Below are 17017 nucleotides of genomic sequence, written 5' to 3' on the forward strand. Positions count from 1 at the left end.
AGCCCCAGCAACACAAGGACTTCAGAAAGGGAAGGAGCTGGGCTGGCCTGAGGATGCATTTGAGGACTCCTTCCTTGGGGGGAAGCTCGAATCTCATTTCCCTCCATGCATTCATGGAGAAGGCAGAGGAAGGCGGTGGAATGTGGGACAATGGGAGACTTGGTTTGCTGGGTCCCGCCTTAGTGAGATTTCTGTTCTGAGCTCTCGGAGCAACTCCCCATGGCACATGGCTTCCCCCCGCCCCCACCCAGGGGAGCCAGGAAGACCTCTGATCCAGAAAAGAGGCAGAGAAGCCTTCTATGTGCTCTGGACAGCCCCCTACGAGCTTTGCGCTCAATGTTTCCATCTGTAATATGGGGACAACAGTACACAAAGGCACTTCATGGGGTCACTGTGGAGATTAATGGATGTAAAATAATTTGGAAAAGGGCCTGGCACCATTTAGTGAAGGTGGTATTTTTCCCCCCAGTGTGAAAAAGAAGCAATATCTTCTCACTACATAGAAGTAAAACCTTAGTCCCCAGAGCCAAGCGAGTCCAAGAAATGAAGCCAAGAGCAAAACTGGAAGGCTGTGGCTGGAATTCTCAGCGAGGAGGCCTTTGAAGTGAGGCCTCTCCCTCCCTCCAAGGGCTCCGGCAGCTCCCCACTCCGCTCTTGATAAAAGGGAAGACAGGCTCTGTTGTGGTTTGACACATGCCCCAGATGTCAGGTTGCAGCTCCACTTGGCAATTAGCTCTCAGAGGTGGCAGCTGTGTGGAGTGGAAGGGACCCGGTCTTGGAATCAGGGTGCGCGGTGCCAGTGCCAGCTGTGCCCCACACAACTTATTTGTGCCTCTATCCTTTGTGAATAAAATGGGGGTGACACCAGCCCACGCCACCTCCTCTGAAATTCAGATCAATCTGAATTTCAGATAATGAACATATGATCTTTTAGTACAAGTATAGCCCATGCAATATTTGAGACATACTTACACTAAAAAAAAACATTATTTGATGTTTACCTGAAATTCAAATTTTCCTGTATTTTATTTGGCAACTGTATTCCCTCGGAAGGCTTTACAGGGGTCATCGGGGTGAAAGGGCTTCAAACTGTAAATGCTTTGAAAGTACAGGCTGGGAGGTATTCTGGAAAGATGGTGGACGGTAACTTTGGCAACCAAAAAGGCCTTTTATCTTGAAACGCCCAAGGCCCTCCCCGCCCCCCCGCATCCATACCCACTCCCACTGCAGTGGAATCTCTTCATCTCTAAAGGACTCCCCTGCTCTTCTAAGCCCTACTCCCCTCTGGCTCGCACACCTCCTCCACCCCCAGGTCCTGGAGAGGCTCGCTGGGTTCTTGGAAGCTGAAATCATCCTCTGCTCTGGGTCCTGCGCACTGGGCTTAATCCACCTTGGGTTCAACGTGACTTTGGCCTTCATGGAGTGTGTGATGCAGTGGGGAGGCTCCCAGGTCCGGGCAACAGCCCTGGCTGGAGTGCGTGCTCTGCTGTGGAAGCAGAGACCTTGGACAAGCTACTTCTGTCTCTGAGCGTCAGAGTCCTCACCTGCACGATGGGAAGATGCTAACCCTAGCTCATCTTTAAGACAAGAAAAGAAGACGATGCTGGCAAAGCACCTAATATGGAGCCAGGCGCACAGAGGACACACAGTGGGCCAGTTCCAGTTCCACCTGTTCACCCCGCCCTCCGCCACACCAGGCTGGGCTGCTGGCAGTCCCCCAAGTGTTGTCTAAAGGAAGGCTCTCCCTCACCGTTGCCTCCCCCTATATGTTCCCACACTCTCAGGATTCCAAGCTACTAGCTTTGCCAGCTTCTATCTCCCATCTGTCTGCCCCTCCCCAAACCGCACTGGATACCCTCTCTTATGATGGGAATCTGGTCACTGTCATTGTCCCCCAAGTGCCGCAGAAAAACAGACAGACTTAGCTCACACTGCCTCAATCACACCACCAGCCTATTCCCTTCCCTGCCCAACCAAGACATCCCAGAAATCCAGCCACTTGAGGGAAGCAGGGCAGGTGCCCAAGGTGGGGCTGTCTGCTGCTTCCCTCTTGGGACCCCAAGTGGCTTTCAGGACAAAGTATATTGGGGGATGGGGGTGAGCAGAGGACAATTACAAGAAGCAGGGTTTGGGGGGCTTCTGCTTTTTTTTTTTATTTTTTTTTAACATCTTTATTGGGGTACAATTGCTTTACAATGGTGTGTTAGTTTCTGCTCCATAACAAAGTGAATCAGTCATACATAAACATATGTTCCCATATGTCTTCCCTCTTGCATCTCCCTCCCTCCCACCCTCCCTATCCCACCCCTCCAGGCTGTCACAAAGCACCGAGCCAATATCCCTGTGCCATGCGGCTGCTTCCCACTAGCTATCTACCTTACTGCGTTTGTTAGTGTGTATATGGGGGGCTTCTGCTTTTGTTCCCTCAGCCCCAAGTGCAGCTGGGGCCAAGTGTCCCACCGGGAGGGGCAGGGTTAAAGGGTGGGGAGCCTCTGCCTTCCTCCACGGAGCCCTGGCCCATTCTTCTTCTTTTTTTTTTTTTTGCGGTATGCGGGCCTCTCACTGTTGTGGCCTCTCCCGTTGCGGAGCACAGGCTCCGGACGCGCAGGCTCAGTGGCCATGGCTCACGGGCCCAGCCACTCTGCGGCATGTGGGATCTTCCCGGACCAGGGCACGAACCAGTGTCCCCTGCATCGGCAGGCGGACTCTCAACCACTGCGCCACCAGGGAAGCCCCCCTGGCCCATTCTTTATCTCCACTGGGCTGCAGCGTCTCCAAACGCATGGACAACCCCCCCCCCCCGAATTATTCATTCATTCACCCAACACACAGACTTCTCGTGGGACCGGGGGACACGGCGATGAAGACACATCCCTGCTTTTGTGGGGCTTCCAGGCCTGAGAGAGGGAGGGCCTGAAATGAGGCAGATGCAATGCAGGTAGGAAGAGCTAAGACAGAGGGAGGCTCGGGTCACTCAGGATAGCATGGGGGGCAGGCTCCCAATGGTGTGCAGACCAATGGGTGTGCAGGATAACAGAGGAGGCACACATGCATCTACAGCTTGGCAAAAATGTTAAAGTTGGCCATCGCAAACGTCAGCAAAGACGGAGCAACAGGAATGTTCACACCCTGCCAGTGGGAAGCTGATTTAGTGCAACTACTCAAAAACCACTGGAGATGCCCATTCCCTGTGACCGTAGGAGAAAGTCTATGCCCAGGTCTGTGCACCAGGAGGGCTGCTCGAGCCCACTCCCAGTCTCACTGCTCGCCATAGCCTGAGACCCAAACAGCCCCCAGGGCCACCAGTGCTAGGATGTGGGTGAGTAACGTGTGGCAGGGTCACACGATGGAAGGCTGCACAGCTACGAAAATGCACGGGTGGCAACAACTACAAGCAGTAGCAGGGACGAATCTCACAAACACAGACACAAAACAGCACATGCATGATTCCATTTTGACCGAGTTTTAGAACAAGCAAAACAAAACCATGTTGCTTTAAGGATGCGCACGTGGGTGTTACAACTCTACACATCAAAGCCGTGACTGTCACCAGTCAGAGTAGTGGCTTCCTCCACGGCAGAGGTCCTGTACTGGGGTGATTTTGCCCCCATGTGCTTGGAGAAGTATTTGATTGCCACAACTGTAGGGGACAGGGGAGTGTGCTACTGGCCAGGGGTGCTGCTAAGGCCCCTCCCCCCATACACACCCCCCATAGTATTATCCTGTCCCAATCTCACAGTGCTGCCCTTGAGACACCTTGATCTAGGGGACAAGGAGGGTGGCTCTCACAGGGCTTCTAAAACCTTGGCAATGTACAAAGGTGGTCATTTTATATATATCCTGTAAACCCTACTTGATGTTTTATACGTGCCAAAAATAATTCCAGAGCATGCAATTGGGCATTTCGGTGATGAGGACAGAGGCGCATGAGATGAGGTCAGCCTTGGCCTCCAGCTGCAAGGGGAGGCCAGGGACCAGTACTGTTGCTGGGACAACCCTCAGAAGGCATTTCAGAGACCTGGGCAGCCTGACACGTGTCCTCAACACTCCTCCAAGAAACTAGAACACAGAGGGGCTCCCCATGCCAAGGACAAGTGCCCTGCCCAGGGAGGTGAGTTCTCTGGGCTCTGCTGCACTGTGTGGCACGGCAGGGTCAGTGGAGGGCCAGGTGGACCGATGGCCTGGCCAGCCGCCTCCCCTCCTCTCTGCTCAGGAGGGCCTGGGTCTCCTGGGCTTCATCAAGGCATTTGGTGGGGGGGGGGGGCGGTCAGGAGGTAGATCCTTTTGGTCCTTGGATTCCACAGGTGGGGGCACCATGCAGACAAGGTCTGAATGTTTATAACCCAAGATTAGTAAGGAAGGGCAGCAGTAAAGAGTACTGGGATTCAGACTGAGATCTGGGTTCGAATCTGGACGTGCAAGTTCTAAGTGGTATGACCTTGGACGAGCTACTTGATTTTGTTGAACCTCAGCTTCATTATGTGTAAAAAATGGAAATAGAGGTGCCTCGGTCACAGTGTTCGCAGAGGAAAAGATGTGCTAATGTAGGTAAGAAGGCCAGACGAGCTTCAAGGGCACAGTAGCGGCCGTTACCGTGGCAGCTGGGAACCACTGCTGCCATACTGAGTAACACAAAGGTGAGGGCTCCTGTGGGCTCTCAACCTGCTCTGTGTCACCCGCCGTGGTTCAGGCCTCTTGTGTCCTGTTTCCCTGCTAATGTCCCTTGGTATTTACTCATTTAAAAACTAACAGCCCCTTTAGGGAAGGAAGGAAGGAATCTGGTTCCAGGCCTGGGCCAAGGCTTTGGAAGAAGACTGGGGGTCAACCCCAGTGGGCGATGACATGAGAACTCACACATTAGCAGGAAATTTAGGGCCCCTTGGCTCTGCCTTCACCACCTCCACCTGCTCCCCAGACGCTCTTGCCAGTGTCAGAGCCTCTGATTTGTTGTACCAAAAAGATCATGTGCTCTATGAGTCAGGATGCCAGCAGGCAAGGTACGGCATACTCGAATTAGGATGATTTGAAGGAGTTTAACCAATGGACCATTCAAACGTTGTGCACAAGTGTAGGGCCTCCTCAGGGACAGTGCAGACGCTGAAAGAGTGGGAGTATGGAAGGGTCACCAGAACCTGGAAGGGAGAGTGGTCCAGACAGGACTGCCTTGAGGGGCCTGTGACCTACAGTCCAGGAGCACCGGTGGCCTGCAGCAACCCTACAGGATCTGCTAGAGGAAGAGATACTCCTACTAACCTTCCTCTTCCTTCGAATCTGCTGATGCCTGTCATTGGCTGAATTTAATAGGAAGACAACTGGCAAGGGGCTGTCCATGCAGCCCATTCTCGTCAGCCTGCCGGAGACAGAGCAGGATGGAGTGGGGAGAGGGTACCCAGAGATACCCAGCACAGGGGTGTGAGGAGTACATGAGGGGTGCTACTTAGGGGCTCTCTCTGGTGATGGGTCCCTGCCTGAGTGATATCTTTAAAATCAACTTTCTATGCAACTTCCCTGGCAGTCCAGTGGTTAAGACTCTGCGCTTCCAATGCAGGGAAGATCTAACACAGGTTAGATCCCTGGTCAGGGAACTAGATCCCACATGCCTCGCGGTGCGGCCAAAAAAAAAAAAAAATCAGTATTAAAATCAACTTTCTTAAGGTATAATTGAGACACAATAAAATGCACCCATGTTAAGTGTACATTGTGATGAGTCTTGATAAATTTATACACCCACGTAACCATTGCCACAATCAACGTACAGAACATTCTCATCACGCTAAAGTACTCCATGCCCCTTCCCAGTCAATGCTCCCTTCCCCTTTGGCTCTAAGCAACCGCTGGTCTGCTTTCTATCATTAGAGACTCCATTAATCTTTTCTAGAGGTTCATATAAATGGAAGAATACAGTGTGTAATCTTCTGTGTCTGATTTCTTTCCCTCTGCATGATTTTGAGATGTATCCGTGTTCCTGTGTTCAGTTGCTCGTTGATTTCATTGCTGACTTGTATTCCATTGCACTAATATGTCACAATTTATTCCTTCACCTGTTGATGGACATTGGGATTGTTTTTAGGTTTTTGCTGTTGTGAGTAAAGCTTCTACAAACATTTGCATACAAGGCTTTATAGAGACAGATATTTTCATTTCTCTCAGGCAAATGCCTGGAGTGGGATGGCTGGGTCATTTTGTAAGTGTTGTTTAACTTTATGAGAAACTGTCGGAACTTCCCTGGCAGTCCAGTGGTTAAGACTCTGCACTTCCACTGCTGGGGTTCAATTCCTGTTCTGGGAACTAAGATCCCACATCCCACATGCTGTGCAGCATGGCCAAAGAAAAAGAACCAAAAAAAAAAAAAACCTGTCAAACTGTTTTCTAAAGTGGCTGTATCTTTTTGCATCCCATCAGCAAAGGAGGAGCATTCCAGTTGCTCCATATCCTTACCAACACTTGGTATCATCAGTCTTTTTAACTGTAGCCATCCTAGTGGGGGCTGCAGTGATATCTCACTGTGGTTTCATTTGAATTTCTCTATGGCTGATATCCAGCATCTTTTCATGTGCCTGCTGGCTATTCAGATACATTCTTTTGTGAGGTAGCTATTCAAATCTTTTGCCCATTTTTTTAGGTTGTTTGTGTACTTATTAGTGAGTTCGTTGTTCCCTGTCTATAGTTTGCTTTTTTGCTTCTTATCAGTGCATTTGAAGGTCAGAAGTTTTTGATTTCTCATTGAGGCCCTTCTTAAACGTGGCTTCGGTCTGGGTAAGAAGGCGGGTTTCCCTCGGCCCCCACCCCACTCCACGGTGGAGAGACACGCAGGTCCGGGTCTGTCTTTTATTCCGTCAGTTCTCACAAGAGCTCCTGGCTGGAAAGAACTGCCTCTTTGTCAGATGAGAGGAACCCAAGAGAGCACTCTCCTTCTTCCTTCAGCTTAAAACAGACACAGGGCGCTGCACTGGGGGCCCCCGGTTGCTGAGGCTTCAGGCACCCAAACCAAGTCCTCCCTGGGCGCCAGACCTCGGTCCGTGATGCCCTTCACAGGCGTCTCGTCACTGAGCCCTCATGACCACCTGTGTGCATGGAGTCCCCATTGGACGGATGCAGACTCTGAAGAATGAACAGGTGTGTCCATCAGAAGATGGAAAATGTCTTTTTGACAGAGCTAATTTCACGTAAGCATTGTTAACCAGGAACTGCAGAACTAAAAAGACAAAAGGGAACACAGAGATATCACAGAAGTAGTAACAGCAGGGATGTGGAAAGGACTCCTGTAACTCAACAACAAAAAAGCAATCCAGTTTTTCAAAATAGAAGATTTCAACAGATACCTTAAAGAGAATATAGGAATGGCAATTAAGCACATGAAAAGATGCTCAATAGTGGTAATAGCTCCCAGGGCTGGGGGAACAAAGGTGAGACTCGGGGGTTATAAAGACCTAGACACTTGGAGGAGGGGCCTTTGAGGCTGGGACCCAGACCCTGAAGGTACACGGAGGCCTCTGGAGGACACAGACAACTGGAACCAGCAGCTGCTGCTGGAGTGCAAGGCGACTGCTGGTGGGAACAGGGAGCAGGTCCCTTCTTCCTTCTCCAGACTGGCGGGCTCCCTCTGGTGTCCCCTCTTGGCGGAGCCTAGAGAGTCCCTGGCAGGGCATAAACCTGACTTGTAGCATCCCACAGGGCGGGTTTGGAGCTGAGAGATAAGAAGTCAATAACCAGTAGCACAGATAAAGTCTCTTGCCCAGGGAATACAGCTAGTAAGTGATGCAATGTTGATCCAGGAGCGTGTGGCTCTGAGGCCAACGCCCAGCTGGAGGTTGGCCAAGTGCCAGCCCTGGAGATCAGAAGAGACCCTGAAAAGTCTGATGTGTTGGGCACGGGGGCCGGGGCAGAGGGTTGGGCAGGCACTCCACAGAGCTGCCAGTGGGTACCAGGGACCTGCCCTGAGTCCTGAAGCACAGAGCCAGGGCTGCCAGGGAAGCCAAGCTGGAGCTCAGTTACGGCGCTGGGGTATGTGAGTTACATGCTCCTGAGCTAGCCCCCATTGCAGCCCAGATGAGGCAGCAAGGCAGCCAGGGTGACCGCATGCCCTGGCTCTGGGCTCTGCATCCATGAGTCGTGGATGGCCCTGCCCAGGATGTCCTGGTGGTCTGAGCCTGGGCCTCCCACCAGGGAGCACAGTGCACAGAGCTGGACACCAGTGCCTCTCCCCTAGACACGGCACCCTCTTCAGCTGAAGTCTTCCCGAGGCAAGGCCATTAGGATCCCATTTGGAACATCTCCCGTCTTTTTTTTTTTTTTTTGCCGTACGCGGGCCTCTCACTGCTGTGGCCTCTCCCGTTGCGGAGCACAGGCTCCGGACGCGCAGGCTCAGCGGCCATGGCTCACGGGCCCAGCCGCTCCGTGGCATGTGGGACCTTCCCGGACCGTGGCCCCTGCATCGGCAGGCGGACTCTCAACCACTGCGCCACCAGGGAAGCCCCATCTCCTGGCTTTATTTGCAATCTTCTCCTGAGACTAGCCTCCTTGTCGTAATGACCATGAGCCAGCCACCACTCCCTCCACCTCTGTGAGTCCCTTTTTCTCAGAAGTTTCTAGAGGGTGGGGCCACTCCCCAGACTCCAGGGTGCTGGGCAGAGCTGTGAGCTGGGGAGTGTGGGCTGCCCTCCCCAGTCATCTCTGGGCAGGGCCCAGAGATGTCCTGTGGGCGGTCACCAGCAGGACACACCACACACGCATTTGCTCTGCTCCTCCCCTTGCAGTCTTCCCGGGCGACGCAGCTGCAGAGCTGCACACGTGGCGTTGCTCAGAGCCAGCCTCCCACTGCAGAGCCCTGCACCCCAAGCTCTCAGGCCCTCTGACACCACCTCTCCTTTCTGTGATGAAGCCACGTCCAGTCTGATCTCTGAACACCCAGGGGTTAGGGGCCCCAACTTTGGGCTCAGCGGCCACGGGTTCCAATCCTAACTCTGCCGCAAGCCAGCCGCGTGACGGTGGGCACGGCACTCGGTCTCTCTGTGCGTCGTTGCGGTATTTGTCAAACCGGGTGACACGAGGATGCCCAGCCTTGCAGCCTGGTGGGAGGACTGCCCGAGGCCAGGTGCGAGAGCGCTGGTGCGGTGCCGGGCGTACGGCTGGGTGCTCACGCAAGGGCGCTGTGGTAGGTGGAGCTAGCTTCAGATCTGGGGCTTCCGGGGCCTCCTTTGGCCCTCCGCCCACCGCTGGGGTATGAACACCATGTATAAATGCTTTCCAATTTCCCACCCAGCCCTGCTCATCAGAGAACCAGATTAATTCCCCAGCCCGGCCCGAGCTGCTGTGGTCGGCTTCAGACAAGAGGAGTCACTGACCCGACACAGACACCTTGGGCGCAGGGTCCATCCAGGTGCCTAACTGGTCAGCAGCGGCTGGCCATCCCAGCTCCCCTCCACAACTAGCGGGGCTGTCGGCCTGCAGTCCTAGCTGGCTCCTCCCCCGTTCCGCTCCAGCACTACCCATGGGCAGCGGCCGTCTGCTGCCTCCACTTTGATCAGGACGGGGGGGTGTGCAGCGGTTGGTGTGGGACCATCTCTGTGATACATTTTGACAGCCTCGGCCAAGCATGTGCTTTAAATCCTCAAGAGAAAGGGTCTTTTTAAGTGGAGAGGAAGCCCACTGCACGCAGCCTTCAAAGGGCTCTCTGGACAAATCGGGGTGCATGGAAAAGACCCCCGGCTCTGGATCACCCTGCGGCCCATGTGCAAGATCAAGGTGGCCTGAGAGAGAAGACTCCTGGCCTGTCCTCAAGTCCAAACGGCAACAGTAGAGTCGAGTCATGGCCTCGCTCAGTCTCCCCCCCCCCAGGGTTCGTCCTCCTGCAACTTTCCCCACGTTTTCCATGCCCAGCTTTTTTACAGTCCCTCTAAGCAGGTCTCCCTTTGCTCTCCTTCATCAGCCGCCTTAAGCAGGACCTGCATTCCTTCTAATGGCTTCAGAAGGAGTTAGAGGATTTGTCACTGACACACCTGGAAAAACGTAATGAGATTTCAACTCAGTCCTTTTCAAAAATCAGTGATATCCAGCCACAAGAACTTGGGCAGCAGAAAGAATATTGCCAGCAAAAAGATTTCACCTTTTTCTTCTTTTTTTTGTTATTAGTCCCCCTGTTCCAATCGATATGAACATATCACCTAGATGCAATGCCACCTGGGGGTCACAGCTCCCCAGCTGACAGCAGGGTCAGCCTCTCCCCCGACGGTGCTCAGAGCCAGGCTGGGCCTCCAGGAAGGCAGGGAAGGAACCTCCCTGGAACTGGTGTGTCCTTCTGTGTTTAATTTTCCCACAAGTCAGCTCTGATTAAGGGGGATGGCCTCATGTTTCGCGTATTCAGAGCTGGGTTCTGAGACACCTTGCGAGGGCGGGGGAAGCCCCCTGGCTGGCGGGTGGGGGCAGAGGGGTAGCTGCTCGCCTGGTCACCCCCCCCCCCACCAGCACACACGTCTGCTACCTATCAGGTCTCATTGGAGGAATGATCCTCTGGACGCTGAGATCATCTGACAGCCTCCTGCTAATGAGACCCAGGGCTGCTCCCAAGCTTGTGTGGGAGGCCAGATGGAGAGGAAGCCCCACCAATCGGGAGAAACATCTCCAGGGAAGGCGAGATGTTCTCCTCTGAGCTTGTTTTCTGTGTGAAATGGTGGACCCAGCACTTCAGAAGCAGATGCCTTCGTGCTCCACTTTCTTCCAGGGACCACAGCTTCTCAGGTCCCTCCAGGTCAAGACAGAACTTTCAATATTTCCTCCTGACATTTCGCATCTCTGTCGCTGGTTCCGTCCTGATGGCTTCAGACGGCTGCAAGAGGAGATGAGTTCAGTTCTCACCTCCAAGAACTTGCAGTCCTCCTGGGGAGACACGATGGATGCCCACGGAACAAGAAGGGTCGATGTCACCATGGAAAAGGGGAGTTCTGTGCATAGGGGCACCCATCTAAAAGCATAATCATGCGTCCCGCCGCTGAAGATGCTCTACTGTATCTCATAGCACTTGGGGAAAAATCCACACTCTTCTCCAAGACACTCCAGTCCCTGCCCAGCTGGGCTCCTGCCAGGGTGGTTTTCTTTCATTTTTCAAATGCAAACTACAACCCTCAGGGCCTGCGCCCTTGCTGTTCTATTGCCTGGAATTCCCTTCCCCCAGATCATCACAAGGCTATCCATCTCGTCATTAAAGTTTCAGCCCAAATGCCATCTCCTCAGAGGGTCCTTCCCAGACCAACCCGTATAAACGAGGCTCTCTCCCCAGTCACTCGTAGTAGCACCAGCTCATCAGAATGGCCTACTTAGTCTTTACCATGATATATTTCCTACTGATTGCTTTCTGAATGATCTCCCACACTTCCCACTAGAACGTAGCTCCACGAGAGCAGGGACCTCATCCATCTTGTTCTCCACTGTATCCTAGAATATGAGGATGTTTGATGAGTCTAACAGAGGAGACTCATTAAATATCTGTTGAATCTGTGATGGAAGAGGGAAGAAGGAATCTACAGACAGCAGCTGTTTCGAAATGCTCCCAACAACCAACATCAGCACCCAGAGTGGTGCAAAAATGACCTCAGTTCCACCACCTGCCAGCACATGGGAATGAGCCTCAATTCCCTTGTAAGTAAATGGGACTGTTTCAGGATTCAGCATGGACCACTTGGTAGGGATCAAGCATGGCACACAGTAAGTGTTCCATAACTTGGAGTTTCGTCCCCACCACCACCATCGTCATCATCCCCAGCATGCCTGTCATCCCACCACCATCATCATCACCATCATCTACACTGCAGTTCAGCATCGATCCACTTTAAATTCTCTTTGTTGTCTCCTCTTAGCTTTTGCTACATGTCTTCCTGTCCTGGCTCCCTCTCCTTGCCTGGTCTCACTTGAACCATTGGCAAATACTGTTGGTTTCCTGGCCCAAAGTCATCCCAACCTTTATCCCTGCTAATAGAACCCTGATTATCTCATAATAGATGTCTTGATCTTAGGGTAGGTGGGTGCAGAACCTGGTCTGAGGAATGGGCACATGAGCCATCCCTGGTCAAGCTTCTGGAAGAAGTTTTCCTACCAGAAAAGAGAGGTACATGAGCTAGACTTGAATAAAGTTGAATGTGATGTCTGGAGTTGTGGCAGCTATACTGTAATTATGAGGCAACACACATGGGAACAAAAATGCTAACAGGCTGAGGATAGGGAAATAGACAGCTAGAAAGAGCCTTGCTCCTAGATGACATCCTCGAGCTACTGATCTGACTCTGGATACACCTTTCTTCAGTCCTCCTGTAAAGCATCTACATTTTCTAAGTCACCCTTAGTTAAGTTGTTACTTGCAGCCAGAAGCTAAGACAGCGAATGCGGTTTCAGGCCATCTACAAAGCTCTGATCTAGCGGTCCTTGCAGCAGTCTATACTCCAGTGGCCACGCACCCTCCCTATGAGACACCAACTAAGCTGGGCCTGCTGGAGAACACACCCCTGCCCTCCCTCCTCTCTCTCCCACCGAAGAAGGGGAGCATACTGGAGAGTAAACAGGAATCGGAATGGGAGAATAGGGAGTATAGCAAGAAGCTTCCCACTTGAAGAGAGGAGGATGTGGGGTATAATGGTCTTCAAAGACCTCTGTTTCTGGGTACTTAAAATGATAAAATGATTTAAAATAATAAATGGTCAATTCTCTGAGAGAGAAAAGAAAAACAACTTCACATGTGAGATACTGTGTCTTAAGCATACACTTATGGCCAAACCTGAGATCAATCTTGTTTCATGTTTAAGAATTTAACACGTTACACACTGAACTATGCCCAAAGTGAGGCTTTCTTTTATATTTTCTGTAATATATCTCCTCTATCAGGATAGTGGAGGGAAACAGGGGCGACTGAGTTTAACAATGAAAGGAATTAGTCCTCTCAGGTATAAAGTCTTTCCCCCTCTTTCTTCTTTCTTCCTAAAGCAGCTTCCAAGAGTAGGAGAAAGCGTGTGTCCTCTTTTGGTGGAGGGAGAGTCCTCAGGAAAGTGAGAGATAAGCCCCGGAACTGTTCTCTCCACCTACTCCTGCCCTCCTCTGATGGCACTGAGGCTGAGAACTCATGGTCTTTCTTTCAGCATGATCAGTGCCCCCTGGGCTCCCCCAGCGCAGCCCCTGGTTCCATCCTCAGTGATGCTGTGAGCCCTGTGTCTTAGCCACATGCATCACGTGGCCCAGCTCAGTCTCGCCATCCTGGTCTCTCATCTGGGGTCACCTTGGCCCTCATCACGGTGGTCCCCTGGCTGCCCCACTCCCAGCCTCCCACGTCTCTCAGCGGGAGCTTGTGAACAACTCCAGATTCCTCCGGAGGAGCCAAAGGAGACCGTCCGCTATTTGTGTAGTCCCCCGTCCAGCCGCTGCCGGCTCTGTCTTCTGGGCAGTGACGCCATGTTGGATGCAGTGCTTCTCTAAGAGGGATCAAAGTTCTCTCAGTCTACCTCCATGGGAACTATAAACAAGCCCTGAAATCAGAAATACCCTCAAATTTATCTGTATCTTCTCACACCACATCTCTCTTAGGTTTCACAGGAGGGAGCCAGATGACATAGTCCGACCACTTCCCCAGCCTTCCTCCCAACATTGGCGGAGACTTGTCCTCCTTTGAAGCCTGACAGGATTCCTCTACTCATTTCCCCTTCCTTGCCCCAGGGATCTCCACCTTCTAGGCTACACCTGCTCTCTTCTCTCCTGGAGCACCAACCTCATGGCTTTACCTCAGTGGGTAGGTGGGATTTCAGAGGAAAAAAAAGCCAACTTGCCCATTTTAGAATATATGTTGAAAGGCATTTTAACAACAGTATCAGGCTTTCCTGGTGGTGCAATGGTTAAGAATCGCCTGCCAATTCAGGGCACACGGGTTCGAGCCCTGGTCTGGGAGGATCCCACAGGTCGCGGAGCAACTAAGCCCGTGCGCCACAACTACTGAGCCTGCGCTCTAGAGCCTGTGAGCCACAACTACTGAGCCCATGCACCACAACTACTGAAGCTCGTGTGCCTAGAGCCTGTGCTCCACAACCAGAGAAGCCCGCGCACCGCAACGAAGAGCAGCCTCTGCTCGCCGCAACTAGAGAAAGCCCGCGCGCAGCAACGAAAACCCAACGTGGCCAAAAATAAATAAATAAATAAATAAATATTTTAAAAAATAAAAATCAGTATCCTGGTTATATTCACCTCTGTACACTCTTCAAGGAACTGCTTAGTTGCAACTCTTTGAGTAGAATTTATTTCCAAATGAGAACCCATTGAAAGCTCCCTCCCACTGGGTTTGTTCAGCAGATGACAACGGCTCTTTCCCTCCGCTCCCTCTCCATTTCAGGGGGCCCCAGTTTTCTGCAGGACCTCCAGGTGGTGGTGTTTCTACCCAGTGGAGTGCTGGGGTTGGGACACAAATATCCTGCACACAGGCCAGGGCAGGCCACCCTGAGGGTACCATCAACGCGACTGAACTAGACAAGAAAGGCTTCCTGGGAGAGGTGGGCTTGGAGCTCAGCCCTGAAGGGTGGGTAAGCCTTGGCTTTGCTCAAGGACTGCAAGGCGGGATGAGCCTGGTGAGAACATGCCCTTGCCCTGGAGTCTCCCTGATGAGCCTCTACCTGACCTCTAAGACTCAGATCCAAAGGTCTCTGACATCCTGTCAACACTGCTGACACGAACTCTGTGCCAATCGTGGGAAAATACGAGCCCTCCTTGATCAGAGGCACTGGGCTCCCCGACCAGCTTAGGCCTGGCAGCCCCTCATATCCATGCTGCAGTGGCCGTAATGCCTTGTAGTGGAGGCCTGATCCCTTAGTCCTGAGTAAGGAAGACCTCCCGTGGCCCTTTAAGACCCGTCCCCTGGGCTTTAGATTGGCTGCCCTTGCACCACTCAGGAGGGCTGTCGGCTCCAGTCGCTGGAAGTCACGCCCATCCTTGTCCTGATTCATGTTCATCTCTCTGCTGTGCGGCCTAGACAAGCCTCTTCACCTCTCTCAAGCCTCATTCCTCACTCATGATGTATCCTTGCAAGGGTCTGAGGACTACAAATGTTCATGCGTGTCACACACACAGCACATAGTAAGTGCTCAGCTAACGACAGTTATTACTGTATCTTTTCATACCTCATCATTGAGACGGGTCCTTGTCCTTTTTTTCCTATGGGTCCACACAAGCCTGTGCCAGGCTGCCCAGCGTCCATGACAAATATATCACTCAGGAGAGCGTCTCCCTCACAGAGGCCTCACCATCTCCGGGCCTCCAGACCCTCTGCACCCCTGTTGGGCCTCCCCTTTGTCCCTTGTGGGGAGCAGCAGGGCGCTCTGGGAACCCTCGGCCCATCTTGTCGCCCAGAGATCTGCTCTGCCCAGCACCCTAAGGTCCTTCTGACTTGCCTCCCAGCTCTCATCTCCCATCTCTCCCCACCAACATGGGCACACAACCGCAGGCACACCTGCTCTCGTACATGTACACAGATGCACATGACTACTGGCTCCCTTGTGCGTGGAACGACCTTCCAGAAACCACGTGCCGAGGTCTGGCCACACTAAGATGCCTCAAACACACAGGGAAAAACGGGTTTAAGTGGCACCTGGAGATGAAGAGGCCAGTCCCCTCACACCTGGGGGTTTGGCATTAACTAGGAGGCAGGGCGGGAGAACGAGAGCTGGCCGTGTGGGTCGCCTGCACACAGAGAGCGCAGAGGTGAGGGACGCGGGCTCTTTACCATACAGAGGAGGGGTTCAAATCGCAGCTCTGTCATCTCCCAGTCGTGTGGCCTCCAGCAAGTGACTTAACCTCCCTGAGTTTCCGCTGCCTCATCTGAGCAAGGAAGACAAGAGGACCCACCTCTGAGCAGGGCTGGGAGACTTAATGCAAATAATGTGTACAAAACGCTGAGCAGAGCAGGCATATGGCAAGCAATCAATAAGCAGGACAGCTTTTTATTATCAGCATCAGGCCCTCGGAGAACAGGAAATAAACGAAGGCCAGAGGAGCCCAAGGGGGCTGGGTGGAGGGCGTGGACGCTGACCCGCCTTGCAGAGGGGTCAGGGAGCTGGTGGAAACAATGCGCGTCCAGGAAACGCAATTTACACATGCGCGGTCCAGGTTGGCAGAGGGTCTGTCCAGTGGGTTGAAGGGCATTCAGAGGACGCTCTGAGCCTGGAGCGAATCTTATTTAAAATCCTCGTACCCCAAACGCCTTTGGAACTAGTGCGAGGCCTCAGTATCAGTCAGCATCCCTGGGTGTGTGACAAGGAAGAGCGATCTGCAGCGAGAGGCAGCTCAGGCCCAGGCCTCAGGTCACGGTCCCACTGAAAGGCCCAACACTGCCCACATCACAGGGCAATCCAGGACAACCCACCCTGGAACCCACAAACCCAGCCTGGATCCCAGCTCCCCACTCACTGGCCACGTGCGCTTAGACAAGGCAATTCACCTCCTTTATGGGACAGGCAAACAGCAGGTGCTCAATGACGGTGCTCAGCAAACACCCCTCCAGTACCAGCCTGCCTCCCAGTTCTGCTTCCTGCCCGAGATTTAACCCCCTCTCTGAGGATCCAGGCCACGTGGTCACTGTCCGTGGTGTGCCCCCCTCCACGTGAATGCTATAACGTTCCTCTCCTCTCCGGAAGAATTCAAAGGGCCCTGGAAACTTGTTTATTAGGAAAAGCTGTGGGAGTCTGTCCTGCTTGGTGGATTTGCTGACCTCTCCCATCCTTCCCTGCATATTTCTCCCCAGCGACATCTTTTCATGTTCCCTGGCTCACTTGGGTGAGTCACAGATCTGTAAATCCTGACCACAGAAAGCTTGGCAAAGTATGTTAGGTGTTTATTGGAAGGGGGAAGGAGGCAAACGATCAAAACATTGGCTGTGGCTCTCGTCTCTGATATTTGCAAGAGCAAGTTTTAAAATCTGTGTTTGAAGCATCGAAACAGACTCATGGAGCATTTTTTTTTAAAGCCAAAATGAGGATAAGACTGTATCTACTCCTTAGTT

This window comes from Orcinus orca, chromosome 5, assembly GCF_937001465.1.
Source record: "Orcinus orca chromosome 5, mOrcOrc1.1, whole genome shotgun sequence".
Lineage (NCBI taxonomy): Eukaryota > Metazoa > Chordata > Mammalia > Artiodactyla > Delphinidae > Orcinus > Orcinus orca.